The 14,731-nt window shown below is 41.2% G+C and overlaps 1 pseudogene; it reads left to right on the top strand.

Moving 5' to 3' along the window:
- LOC133631792 (cell surface hyaluronidase-like) overlaps positions 1 to 14,731 on the top strand; it is a 104,459-nt pseudogene that overhangs the window by 54,268 nt on the left and 35,460 nt on the right.

The following is a 14,731-nucleotide window of genomic DNA, read 5'->3' as shown; positions in this document are numbered from 1 at the left end:
AGGTCTACATTCTGATGTGGCTTGAATCTAATGCCAAAAGATCAGGGGCCGTACTTATCAAGCTTCTTAGAGTGCCATTTTACACTTAGCGTCCTGAGAATTTGCGAAATTTAGTCCTACTCTCAAACTTAAGAATAAAAGCTTTTTATCAACGTTCTTAAGTCTAAGAATCACTCCTACTCTCCACGATATTTAAGAGACCTTCAGAGGTGTCTTAAGTGGTTAGGAGTTTCCGGCAGGGGATGGCACTGAGGCGAGAGAGACGTGCGCGAACGTTCAGGGAACGGAACAATGTTTTTTTTTTTTTTTGATGACGAGCAGCTGATCAAACGGTATCGTTTAGACAGAGCGGATATTATTTTTGTCACAGATTTAATACTTTTCCATTCCTTGTTGATTTCTGCATGTGTCTGCAGTGGGCTAGTATATATAGAGCCACCCACACCAGTTTCAAATTAGTTGCCTAATTAATGAATTGGAAAGAAAATGTTATGACAGTAGCGTATGTGTGTGGCCGTGAGGTGAGTGACGTCAGTGAGTGTGTGGGCGATAGAAGAGAGGGAGCGGTAGCGTGAGTGCCGGCGGGGACTAGTTTGTTTCGTATTATTTTGCAGTTTGTTGTCAAAATATACACTCCCATTGTCCACTTAAATATTTCCAAGATATTTCTTTATTCTTAGACAACGGATTCCCTTCCGTGATTGGTCATTTCTATGGACACAGAAATGACGTCACCTAAAATTCCGTTTACGGCACATAGTAATGTCGTAATTCAGCTCTGAGTGTGACACTTAAGATTCAGTCCTACACTTCGCTGAAAGTGTGAGTAAGACGCTTGATAACTAACTTTTAAGTGCAGCTTTCAGCGAATAATTTATTTACTCTTAAGTCAACTCTTAGCAGACTTCTTATGAGTAATTCTAAGAAGCTTGATAAGTACGGCCCCAGATTTGAAGCACTTTGGAATGTTTAGACTGGCCCAAAAAAATCAGATCTGTGTTACTTGAGAACAAAAACTAATCATATTTGGTGTGCAGTGTAAACAGGACCTTCGTTCAATGCAGTTTCCATTGTTGCTTATTGTAAAAGGTAACACAGGCTACATTATATTCTGCCCTCCCTGAATGTTGCCATTTAGTTTGCCAAATATGTAAAAACATTACTGTTTTGTTAATATTCTCCACAATACAACTTGTTGGGAACATTTTATATATATATATATATATATATATCCATCCATCCATCTTCTTCCGCTTATATATATATATATATATATATATATATATATATATATATATATATATATATATATATATATATATATATCCATCCATCCATCTTCTTCCGCTTATATATATATATATATATATATATATATATATATATATATATATATATATATATATATATATATATATATATATATATATCCATCCATCCATCTTCTTCCGCTTATCCGAGGTTGGGTCGCGGGGGCAGCAGCCTAAGCAGGGAAGCCCAGACTTTCCTCTCCCCAGCCACTTCGTCCAGCTCTTCTCGGGGGATCCCGAGGCGTTCCCAGGCCAGCAGGGAGACATAGTCTTCCCAATGTGTCCTGGGTCTTCCCCGTGGCCTCCTACCGATTGGACGTGCCCTAAACACCTCCCAAGGGAGGCGTTCGGGTGGCATCCTGACCAGATGCCCGAACCACCTCATCTGGCTCCTCTCGATGTGGAGGAGCAGTGGCTTTACTTTGAGCTCCCCCCGGATGGCAGAGCTTCTCACCCTATCTCTAAGGGAGAGCCCCGCCTGTACCCGTGATCTTGTCCTTTCGGTCATAACCCAAAGCTCATGACCATAGGTGAGGATGGGAACGTAGATCGACCGGTAAATTGAGAGCTTTGCCTTCCGGCTCAGCTCCTTCTTCACCACAACGGATCGATACAGCGTCCGCATTACTGAAGACGCCGCACCGATCCGCCTGTCGATCCACTTTTCCCCCACTCACGAACAAGACTCCTAGGTACTTGAACTCCTCCACTTGGGGCAGGGTCTCCTCCCCAACCCGGAGATGGCACTCCACCCTTTTCCGGGCGAGAACCATGGACTCGGACTTGGAGGTGCTGATTCTCATCCCAGTCGCTTCACACTCGGCTGCGAACCGATCCAGTGAGAGCTGAAGATCCTGGCCAGATGAAACCATCAGGACCACATCATCTGCAAAAAGCAAAGACCTAATCCTGCAGCCACCAAACCGGATCCCCTCAACGCCTTGACTGCGCCTAGAAATTCTGTCCATAAAAGTTATGAACAGAATCGGTGACAAAGGGCAGCCTTGGCGGAGTCCAACCCTCACTGGAAACGTGTCCGACTTACTGCCGGCAATGCGGACCAAGCTCTGACACTGATCGTACAGGGAGCGGACAGCCATAATCAGACAGTCCCATACCCCATACTCTCTGAGCACTCCCCACAGGACCTCCAGAGGGACACGGTCGAATGCCTTCTCCAAGTCCACAAAGCACATGTAGACTGGTTGGGCAAACTCCCATGCACCCTCAAGGACCCTGCCGAGAGTATAGAACTGGTCCACAGTTCCACGACCAGGACGAAAACCACACTGAATCAGAGGTTCGACTATCCGGCGTAGCCTCCTCTCCAGTACACCTGAATAGACCTTACCGGGAAGGCTGAGGAGTGTGATCCCACGATAGTTGGAACACACCCTCCGGTTCCCCTTCTTAAAGAGAGGAACCACCACCCCGGTCTGCCAATCCAGAGGTACCGCCCCCCGATGTCCACGCGATGCTGCAGAGTCTTGTCAAACAAGACAGCCCCACAGCATCCAGAGCCTTAAGGAACTTAAGGCGGATCTCATCCACCTCCGGGGCCTTGCCACCGAGGAGCTTTTTAACTACCTCAGCAACCTCAGCCCCAGAAATAGGAGAGCCCACCACAGATTCCCCAGGCACTGCTTCCTCATAGGAAGACGTGTCGGTGGGATTGAGGAGGTCTTCGAAGTATTCCCTCCACCGATCCACAACATCCGCAGTCGAGGTCAGCAGAACACCATCCGCACCATACACGGTGTTGACAGTGCACTGCTTCACCTTCCTGAGGCGGCGGATGGTGGTCCAGAATCGCTTCGAAGCCATCCGGAAGTCGTTTTCCATGGCCTCGCCGAACTCCTCCCATGTCCGAGTTTTTGCCTCCGCGACCGCTGAAGCCGCACACCGCTTGGCCTGTCGGTACCTGTCCGCTGCCTCCTGAGTCCCATGAGCCAAAAGAACCCGATAGGACTCCTTCTTCAGCTTGACGGCATCCCTCACCGCCGGTGTCCACCAACGGGTTCTAGGATTACCGCCACGACAGGCACCAACTACCTTGCGGCCACAGCTCCATTCATCCGCCTCGACAATAGAGGCGCGGAACATGGTCCACTCAGACTCAATGTCCAGCACCTCCCTCGTGACATGTTCAAAGTTCTTCCGGAGGTGGGAATTGAACCTCTCTCTGACAGGAGACTCTGCCAGACGTTCCCAGCAAACCCTCACAATGCGTTTGGGCCTGCCAGGTCTGTCCGGCATCCTCCCCCACCATCGCAGCCAACTCACCACCAGGTGGTGATCGGTAGAAAGCTCCGCCCCTCTCTTCACCCGAGTGTCCAAAACATGAGGCTGCAAATCCGATGACACAACTACAAAGTCGATCATGGAACTATATATATATATATACACGTGTGTGTGTGTGTGTATGTATGTATTTATATACAGTCGTGGTCAAAAGTTGAACATAATGTCATGGCTGTCTTGAGTTTCCAGTAATTTCTACAACTTTAATTTTTTTGTGATAGAGTGATTGGAGCACATACTTGTTGGTCACAAAAAACATTCATGAAGTTTGGTTCTTTAATTAATTTATTATGAGTCTACTGAAAATGTGACCAAATCTGCTGGGTCAAAAGTATACATACAGCAACATACATTATCAATTTTGGTGATGTAGAAACGTTACAATCAAATCAAATTAGCTTCATGGCATGGCCTCTTAACTTCATGTGAGTGATTATGGTTGATGACACCTGTTGACTTCTCTGAGCCATTTAAATAGGGCTCATGTGATGCAGTCATTAGACTTGTTTACAAACGCGACAATGGGAAAGTCAAAGGAACTCAGCACAGATCAGCACAAATCATTGACTTGAACACGTCAGAAAGTAATTTGGAGCCATTTCAAAGCATCTTAAGGTCCCAAGAGCAATTGTGCAGACAATTGTTCGTAAGTATAAAGTGCATGGCACAGTTTTGTCACTGCCACGATCAGGAAGAAAACGCAAGCTATCACCTGCTGCTGAGAGAAAAATGGGTCAGGATGATCCAGAGTCAACCGAGAACCACCAAAAAGCAGGTCTGTAATGAATTGAAAGTCAAGCGTGTTTTGCATCGCCATGGACTGAGAGGCTACCATGCAAGAAGGAAGCCCTTGCTCCAGAAGTGACACCTTAAGGCTCGTCTAAAGTTTGCTGCTGATCACATGGACAAAGATAAGACCTTCTGGAGGAAAGTTCTGTGGTCAGATGAAACAAAAATTGAGCTGTTTGGCCACAATACTCAGCAATATGTTTGGAGGAGAAAAGGTATGGTGGTGGTAGTATTATGCTCTGGGCCTGTTTTGCTGCCAATGGAACTGGTGCTATACAGAGAGTAAATGGGACAATGAAAAAGGAGGATTACTTCCAAATTCCTCAGGACAACCTAAAATCATCAGCCCGGAGGTTGGGTCTTGGGCGCAGTTGGGTGTTCCAACACGGCAATGACCCCAAACACACGTCAAAAGTGGTAAAGGAATGGTTAAATCAGGCTAGAATTAAGGTTTTAGAATGGCCTTCCCAAAGTCCTGACTTAAACGTGTGGACAATGCTGAAGAAACTAGTCCATGTCAGAAAACCAACACATTTAGCTGAACTGCATCAATTTTGTCAAGAGGAGTGGTCAAAAATTCAACCAGAAGCTTGCCAGAAGCTTGTGGATGGCTACCAAAAGCGCCTTATTGCAGGGAAACTTGCCAAGGGACATGTAACCAAATACCATTGCTGTATGTATACTTTTGACCCAGCAGCTTTGGTCACATTTTCAGTAGACCCATAATACATTCATAAAACAACCACACTTCATGAATGTTTTTTGTGACAAACAAGTATGTGCTCCAATCACTCTATCACAAAAAAACAAGAATGTTGGCAACACTAAATTGGCCCTAGTGTGTGAATGTGAGTGTGAATGTTGTTTGTCTATCTGTGTTGGCCCTGCGATGAGGTGACAACTTGTCCAGGGTGTACCCCGCTTTCTGCCCGATTGCAGCTGAGATAGGCTCCAGCACCGCCGCGGGGGACAAGCGGGTAGAAAATGGATGGATGGATATATATAAATCTGTCTTGTCCAGCCACTCAGGCAAATTAGAGCTGGTTGTCTATTTTATGGAGGAATGTAGTTAATCATAGAAATGGCACCCAATCTTATTAAAAAAGTATTGATTGTGAATGGAGACTTGAATCGAATCGAATCGTGTCGTGCCCAAAGATTCACAGCCCTAGTTTCGATCTCTAGCTATAAGTGACTCGCAGTACCCGGGCGCCATCTAGTGGTACGCCAAAGAATCCCTTGATTAAAGTACAGTGTTTTATTTTCCTAATTTCAAACACAGTGTTACTGTTCAAACTGTGTGTAATGTTACAGTGGCCAAAAGTAGGAAATATTAGAGCTGTGAATCTTCAGGCACCACACAATTCGATTCGATTCTTTGGTGTAACGATTTGATTCAGAAGCAATTACAGATTCAAACTGATTCTTGTCTCAAAACAATACTTTTATAATAACATTGTGTGCCAGTTCTATGGTTAACTACGTTCCTCCATAAAATAAACAGCTCTGAAAATGTTTTATACTACTTAAAAGAAAACTGGTTTTGTTTAATAAAATTCTACCAAAACTTTTAAAGTCAAATACAAATAAGGCAACAAGAGAAGTATCCAACACTTCTCTTTTCTAAAGTAATTCTGTACAGCAGATATGATCATCTACATTAACAATATGATTTGTCTGTGTGGCTGGACAGGACAGATACAAAAAAATTTAAATGTCGATTTTTGCATTTTTGTTAAGCGATTAGAATTGTTACAAATAAGAATCAGGATTTCAATCAAAAATCAATTTTTTACACCCCTATTAATAATAAATATACAAGTTAAATAAAAATCTGCCTTGTTTTTAATGAATACTTAGGTCTACTACGCTACTATATTTTAATGTTGGTCATTATTGGTCATTAGTACTTGGAGAGCAAAGAGTTTTCTGTGGTGGAACTCGGTGAAAACATGTTTGAGAACCACAGAGTTAATGCTAGCGAGTAAGACGCGGGATGTTTAGCTCAGCTCTAACGGGGTTAACTGTGACATTCACCAGGCCAATCAATGATGGGGAGGATCGTAATTGTTAATGTTTTGCTCATGACAATTAACTTAGAGACAGATTGTATCTTAAAAAACTTGTCAGCTGAGGCAATCGTATCTCCAAGTACCACTTTGTAAGTGTTTTTCTTTTTAGTTTTGACGTAATCCTTCACTGTATTTATTTTTAGCTTTAGGGCTTGTTAAAAAAAATAAAAAATCTGCGCGCCGGACTTTGCACACCCCTTACCCTTTATGGCCACCTGTGAACTTTTATTGGTACAATCTGTTTCGATTGGTAATCTTTAGCAAGATGACAGGTGAGGTTTATCACATGCCTGAACATTAGGTAACACTATGTCTTTGTGGCCATTTTTACGACAGATACCAAGCCTTTCAAGCGCTCAACATGACCTTTGAGCTGTGTGTTTATCCTACATGTGCCCACACTTTAGTAAACACTTCAGCGCTGACTCGGTTCCACTCAAAGGTGTGCACTAGACCAGCTTTCTTAATGATTGTTGGGCCGCGAGCACCCCCTAGACGGCCGCCAAAAAATATCTGTTTCCCACCTGAGGTCTGTATAATGGGCCGCGGCGGTACTCAGTTGTAATACACTTTTCCACCATTTGTGGCAGTAATGACATTATCAACCAAACAGAAGAAGTCATAGAAAAGTTTCTTTAGGGCAAATTTGATGACAAACGGTGAAGCTTTCATTTGCACTTTAATTTTAGAAATATTCATTATTAATTTTGTTTACTTATTTTAGCACAACACAATTGGATGTACATTTATATTTCATCCGTTATGATTCCCTTCTTATACAGTACATTTGCTGAGTATTTATTTTTCTAATTGGCCTGACCTAAGCCTAAGGTTAATGTGTTAAATAATTAATCATCTTTGTGATGAACACATGCTTTCATATCATATGACAAGGTTATAAACTGTAAATAGTTTAGATATTAGGGGTGTAAATCTTTGGGCACCTAATGATTCAATCTGATTTCAATTAGGTGGCGATTCGACTCAGAATCGATTCTCGATTCAACACAATTGTGTTTTAAGGCCATCCTCATGCAACACGGAAGAACTGGTTGCACGGGGATGGCCTTAAAACATGTCTTTAAAATTGATTCTCCAAAAAAAAAAAGTGAATACTGTGTGTGTGTATATATATATATATATATATATATATATATATATATATATATATATATATATATATATATATATATATATATATATATATATATATACACACATACTTATTAGTACTTATTAGATGCTTTATAATAATTGAATACAATTAAGAGTAAGTGTCACAAAGTGTTTGTGACGAACCCCAAGATGCAAAGATGGCAGGCTTGGTGCAGGAAAACATGATTTAATGTCCAAAATAAGGCAAAACACAAACCAGGGACCAGGAACAGGCAAACTGGAGACAGGGAACAGAAACCAGCAAACAGGAAAACCGGGGAAGAGTCAGGTGGCGACGGCGAGTTGAATGCCGCCGCAATTGGCGAGACGGTCACCCATGGAACGACCACATCCGCGGCCGACGAGAGGTCCGCATGCTGGTGCCTACTGGCCGCCAGCGCATCAGGCCAGCTGCAGGTCGCGTAGGCGACGATGCTGGAGACGACGTCGTCGGCATGGGCGGAACCAGAGACGAGAAAGACGACGTCATCGGCGTGGGCGGAACCAGAGACGAGGAAGACGACGTCGTCGGCGTGGGCGGACCCAGAGACGAGAAAGACGACGTCATCGGCGTGGGCGGAACCAGAGACTAGGAAGACGACGTTGTCGCCGTGGGCGGAACCAGAGATGAGGAAGACGACGTCGTCGGCGGAGTCGCAGGAGCAGGCGGCTCCTCTGCCGGCGTGGGCGGAGTCACAGGAGCAGGCGGCTCCTTTGCCGGCGTGGGCGGAGTTACAGGAGCCCACCGGAGATGATGGTGGCGTCTGCTGGCCCACCGGAGATGATGGTGGCGTCTGCAGGCCCACCGGAGATGATGGTGGCGTCTGCAGGCCCACCGGAGATGATGGTGGCGTCTGCTGGCCCACCGGAGATTATGGTGGCGTCTGCTGGCCCACCGGAGTAGATGGTGGCGTCTGCTGGCCCACCGGAGTAGATGGTGGCGTCATCTGCTGGCCCACCGGAGTAGATGGTGGCGTCATCTGCTGGCCCACCGAAGAGGATGGCGCCGTCTGTTGCAGACCCACTGGTGTGAGAAGTAGCTGTGCCTCCCCAGCTGCACAGCTACTCATAGCCCCCCCTCAAGGGACGGATCCAAGACGTCCCCCGAGAAGCCAACACAGGACAGGGATGGATGGGAGGGATTACAAAAAGAGGCAAAGCATTTCTTCGATTCGGCCATCAATGTAAAAATATTGTTAAGCCTCTCCGCCGTAGAAATCTCTGCGGGGTTCATGTTAGTCTGGAGCAGACCTGGGCATTCGGTGGCACTTTGTGCGTCCCTGTCCGGCCCGCGTGAGGCCAATCATAAATTACAAAATAAATTTTAAAAAGTATCTATGTCGATTGTGCAATACAACGGTGCTGCTTTTGTTTTGAAAAGCGTTATTTGTATTATTTCTGTGTGGACGTATGCTTGTGCGCGATTGTGAGTGAATGTGAACAGCGGCAATCACAAATTACAAAATAAATTTTAAAAAACATCTATGTCGTGCGTGCAGTACAACTGTGCTGCTTTTATTTTGAAAAGTGTTATTTATGGGCGTATGTCCGTGTGTAACCTGTGGGTGAAGGTGCACAGCGACAAGTGATGCCCGGTTATCCCCGAGACGCTAAAAAGAGAAAAGTTGATGATGAATGCCGTGTTTTCAACAAGACATGGACTGCCATGTATTTCTTTACAGAGATGAAAGGTAAAGCCGTGTGCTTAATTTGTGGTACACTGGTTGCTGTGTTTAAAGAATATAATTTGAATCACCACTACACGACGAAGCACGAGGAAAAATACCGGAATCTGTCTGATGAAGCGCGCGCAAGAGAGGCTGATGCGTTGATGGTAAAACTGCAAACCCAACAAGGACTTTTTGCCAAATTTCACACCCCCAGAGATGCAGCCATCAGGACAAGTTTATTAAGGAGTGCTTATTGGACTCTGTTGCGCATTTGAGAACGTGCCACTCTCCCGACGCACTGTAACGAGGCGGGTTGAGACCATCGCTGGAAACTTGGAGCTACAGCTGAAGAACAGAACGGCCGACTTTGACTGTTTTTTGCTGGCTTTGGATGAGAGCTGCGATGTACGTAACACCGCCCAGCTGCTCATCTTCTTACGTGGGATAACTGCAGACTTTCGAATCACGAAGGAGCTGGCAGCCATGCAGTCAATTAAAGAGACAACCACAGGTAATGACTTGTTCACATAGGTAAATGCGTGTTTGGACATGTTAGGAAGCTGGCAGGTGTGACAACAGATGGTTGTCCAAATCTGACGGGGAAAAATTTTGGACTTTTAAAGAGGATTCAGGATAAAGTGACAGAAATTGACATTTTTGCTTTGTATTATACATCAGGAAGTGTTGTGTAAGACAGTGTTAAAAATAAAACCATCAAAAGCAATATGCTTTTGTATAAAGTTAAGTTAGGTTAAATTAAATTATTATTATTATTTATCTTACGGTATATCAAAAAATAATTTGAGCAAAATTTAATTGAAATACTGTCGGTTTGGCCCTCCAGCAGTGCTCTGGTTGCTCATGCGGCCCCCGATAAAAATTAATTGCCCGCCCCTGGTCTGGAGTATTCTGTCACAAACTGTTGGTGACGAACCCCAAGATGCAGAGATGGCATGCTTGGTGCAGGAAAACATGATTTAATGTCCAAAATAATGCAAAACACAAACCAGGAACCAGGAACAGGCAAACTGGAGACAGGGAACAGGAACCAGCAAACAGGAAAACTGGAAACAACAAACAGTCCACAGCATACAGCTTACAGCTACAACGACAATACTCCAACACAGACTGGAGGGCAAAGCAGGTCTAAATAGCAGCTGGCTGATTGACACCAGGTGTGGCCAGGTGCCTATCAGCCGCAGCTGAGGGGAAACAGCGCTCAGGGAGAAAAGCAGGAAACTGAACCAAAATAAGAGCGCTGACGCGAAATAAAAACAGAGGAAAAACCAAAACATAACTAAACTGTCAGTAACAAACCTGACAGTAAGATTACTAATTTAGTGTTAATATTTGAGTGGGCCCTTGGCCCCTCTGTAGTGGAAAATTTGGGCACTGAGGTCACCTTAGAACTCCTAAAGTAGGTTTTCTCCAATTTCCTTTACCATTGTTGTTTTTCATTAAAAAAAAAATCCCTCACCATTAATCACTTGATTAATTTTCAAATTCAAAGTTGTGCTCTATATTTTACTCCCTTCCAGGTTTCCCCATCTCGGGCTTCCAGGTAGATTCTGTGGACCAGGTGGTGCTGAATCTCCAGGATGAGGTGCAGCGGACCTGGCAACCCGGCAATCAAATAGTTGTTGCCAGTACAGACTATTCCATGCACCAAGCTGAAGAGTTTACCCTTCTACCCTGCCCTCACTGCAACAGCAGGCAGGTTAGAATACAAGGTAAGAGAGCGGCGGTTTTTCATGAAAAAAACAAATTACCGTATTTGCCGGACCATAAGGCGCACTTAAAATCCTTTTTTTCCTCAAAACTCGACAGTGCGCCTTATAGCCCGGTGCGCCTAATGTAAGGAATAAGTTTGGTTGAGCTTACCCACCTCGAAGCTATTTTATTTGGTACGTGGTGTAATGATAAGTGAGACCAGTAGATGGCAGTCAAACACAAGAGATAAGTGTAGGCTGCACTATGATGGCACTATTACTCAAGTAAACAACAGCAACATTTTATATGTTTCATTGAAAATATAGAACATTACACTCGGCGCTCAAAAATCTATCAAAATGTTTTGGTACGACTTAAGCTATGAAGCCGCATCGTTTGATGGATTGTACTGTGCTTCAACATACGAGTATTATTATGGTGTGTCTATAAAGTAAGACATATTATCTGGCGTTTTGTTTCGCAATATTGTGCAAAAACAACTTTTCTTACCTTCTGGTACCTGCTGATCTGTATTTGGGATCTGCATAAATCCTGAAAAATTGTGCGCGTCCGCCTTTGTAGTTCGTGGGACCCCGTAGTCGATAAGCTTCTTCTTTTTCTCTATCTTCTTGTTATGGGACATTCATCCTCCGCTGTTGCCATTTCTAATATAAAGTAGTGTAAAGTTCTAACTTATATCTGTCAGTAAACTCGCCATGAAAGCGCTAAAACATACCGGTCTAGTGAGTTTACATTATTCACCCAAGGAACTTTAGTTATTAGAGTTCCGGTTGGACGGTTTTTGACAGAACACATTTCCGGTGTTGTTGTTTCCGGATGAGGAGATGCTGCTCCGTTATTGATTTAAGTAAAGTTTGAATGTCACTAAAACAGTTTGCTCCATCTTTTGACACTTTTTACACTCCCGTCCTTGCACGCTACATCGGTACAACAAAGAGTACGGGGAGAAGGCGCTGCCAAAGGTGAGCTACGTAAATAAGACCTCCCACAAAACGGCACATCCTGAAGAGACTGTCAGAAAGCGGCTTGAAGATGAGCTGTAAAAATAATCTATGCAACATTATGACCAAAGAACCACCATTACATGTTATGTAGACCACAAGGAAGTGTTTTCCATTTAGAAAAAAAAATAAAATAATATGACTCCTTTGATGCACCCTATAATCCGGTGTGCCCTATGGTCCGGAAAATATGGTAATTCATGATACCGTTGATTCATCACATTTGAAGCAAATTGTAGCACATTACTTGATTGCAACCAGCAGGGGTGCTGTTGGTTCAGTCTCAACTAGTTTGCTGTGTAAATATCAGCAATGCCAAGTTGAACTCCATCCATCCAAACCTTCACTATGGCAAAAGATGGCATTTAAAGCTATAAAGGGAACCGGTATTTAAGCAGCACCCACCAAATTTCCGAAGAAATACAATTTTTTACATTTACACACACCAGACTATAAGCTGCAGATATTTACCGGTATGAAATATTTTCCATCCATCTTCTTCCGCTTATCCGAGGTCGGGTCGCGGGGGCAGCAGCCTAAGCAGGGAAACCCAGACTTCCCTCTCCCCAGCCACTTCGTCCAGCTCCTCCCGGGGGATCCCGAGGCGTTCCCAGGCCAGCCGGGAGACATATGAAATATTTTGTAAATGTTTATTAAGATACCTTAGATTGTTTCCAAACGGTGTCTGTCACACGGGAGTAAAACAGCTGATCAAACAAAACAGAAGTCATCGTCATGGAACCACTAGCTGCAGAAGGTAGTTCTCCAATCAGCTAAACCGACTCAATAACTCCACTGTGACATTTTGGTGACTTTACAAAACCGAAACAATACAAAAAGAATGGAATTGTAAGTTAATAATTCTAACAAAGACAGTCGTAAGTGTGTTAGCATATTACCTAATGCTAATGACACTAGCTCCATTATATTACGATCGCACGTACAAGTATGCATATGTATATATACTGTATGTATGTATATATGTATATATTTATATATATATGTGTTTTAGGGCTGCAACTAACAACTAATTTGATAATTGATTAATCTGTCGATTATTACTTCAATTAATCGATTAATAATCGGATAAAAGAGACAAACTACATTTCTATCCTTTCCAGTATTTTATTGAGAAAAAAAAACAGCATACTGGCACCATACTTATTTTGATTTTTTTTTCTCAGCTGTTTGTAAATGTTGCCGTTTATAAATAAAGGTTTATAAAAAATAAAAATAAAAGTAGCCTCTGCGCATGCACATAGCATAGATCCAACGAATCGATGACTAAATTAATCGCCAACTATTTTTATAATCGATTTTAATCGATTTAATTGAATAGTTATTGCAGCCCTAATGTGTTTGTGTGTGTATATATATATATATATATATATATATATATATATATATATATATATATATATATATATATATATATATATATATATATATATATATCAATGTTTATTTATATAGCCCTAAATCACAAGTGTCTCAAAGGGCTGTATGTGTGTGTGTGTGTGTGTTTATATATGTATGTATATATATATATATATATATATATATATATATATATATATATATATATATATATATATATATATATATATATATATATATATGTATGTGTATATATATATATATATATATATATATATATATATATATATATATATATATATATATATATATATATATATATATATATATATATATATATATATATATATATATATATATATATATATGTATATATATATATATATATATATATGTATATGTATATATATATATATATATGTATATGTATATATATGTATGTGTATATATATATATATGTGTATATATATATATATATGTATATATATATATATATATGTATGTATATATATATGTATGCATATATATGTATGTATATATATATATATGTATATATATGTATGTATATATATATATATATATGTATATATATATATATATATGTATGTATGTATGTATGTATGTATGTATGTATGTGTATGTATATATATATATATGTATATATATATATATTTATATATATGTATATATGTATATTTATATATATGCATATATATATATGTATATATATATATTAGGGGTGTGGGGAAAAATCGATTCGAATTCAAATTGCGATTCTCACGGTGTGTGATTCAGAATCGATTCTCATTTTTAAAAAATCGATTTTTTTATTTTTTATTTAAATTTTTTTATTTTTTATTTTAATTTTTTTAAATTAATCAATCCAACAAAACAATACACAGCAATACCATAACAATGCAATGCAATTCCAAAACCAAACCTGACCCAGCAACACTCAGAACTGCAATAAACAGAGCAATTGAGAGGAGACACAAACACGACACAGAACAAACCAAAAGTTGTGAAACAAAAATGAATATTATCAACAACAGTATCAATATTAGTGACAATTTCAACATAGCAGTGATTAAAAATCCCTCATTGACATTATCATTGGACATTTATAAAAAATAAAAAAAAGAACAATTGTCACAGTGGCTTACACTTGCATCGCATCTCATAATCTTGACAACACACTGTGTCCAATATTTTCACAAAGATAAAATAGGTCATATTTTTGGTTCTTTTAATAGTTAAAACAAATTTACATTATTGCAATCAGTTGATAAAACATTGTCCTTTACAATTATAAAAGCTTTTTACAA

The sequence above is a fragment of the Entelurus aequoreus genome, linkage group LG17, assembly GCF_033978785.1.
Source record: "Entelurus aequoreus isolate RoL-2023_Sb linkage group LG17, RoL_Eaeq_v1.1, whole genome shotgun sequence".
Classification (NCBI taxonomy): Eukaryota; Metazoa; Chordata; class Actinopteri; order Syngnathiformes; family Syngnathidae; genus Entelurus; species Entelurus aequoreus.
Note: the sequence above shows the minus strand (reverse complement) of the source record. Positions and strands in the feature narration are given on the sequence as shown.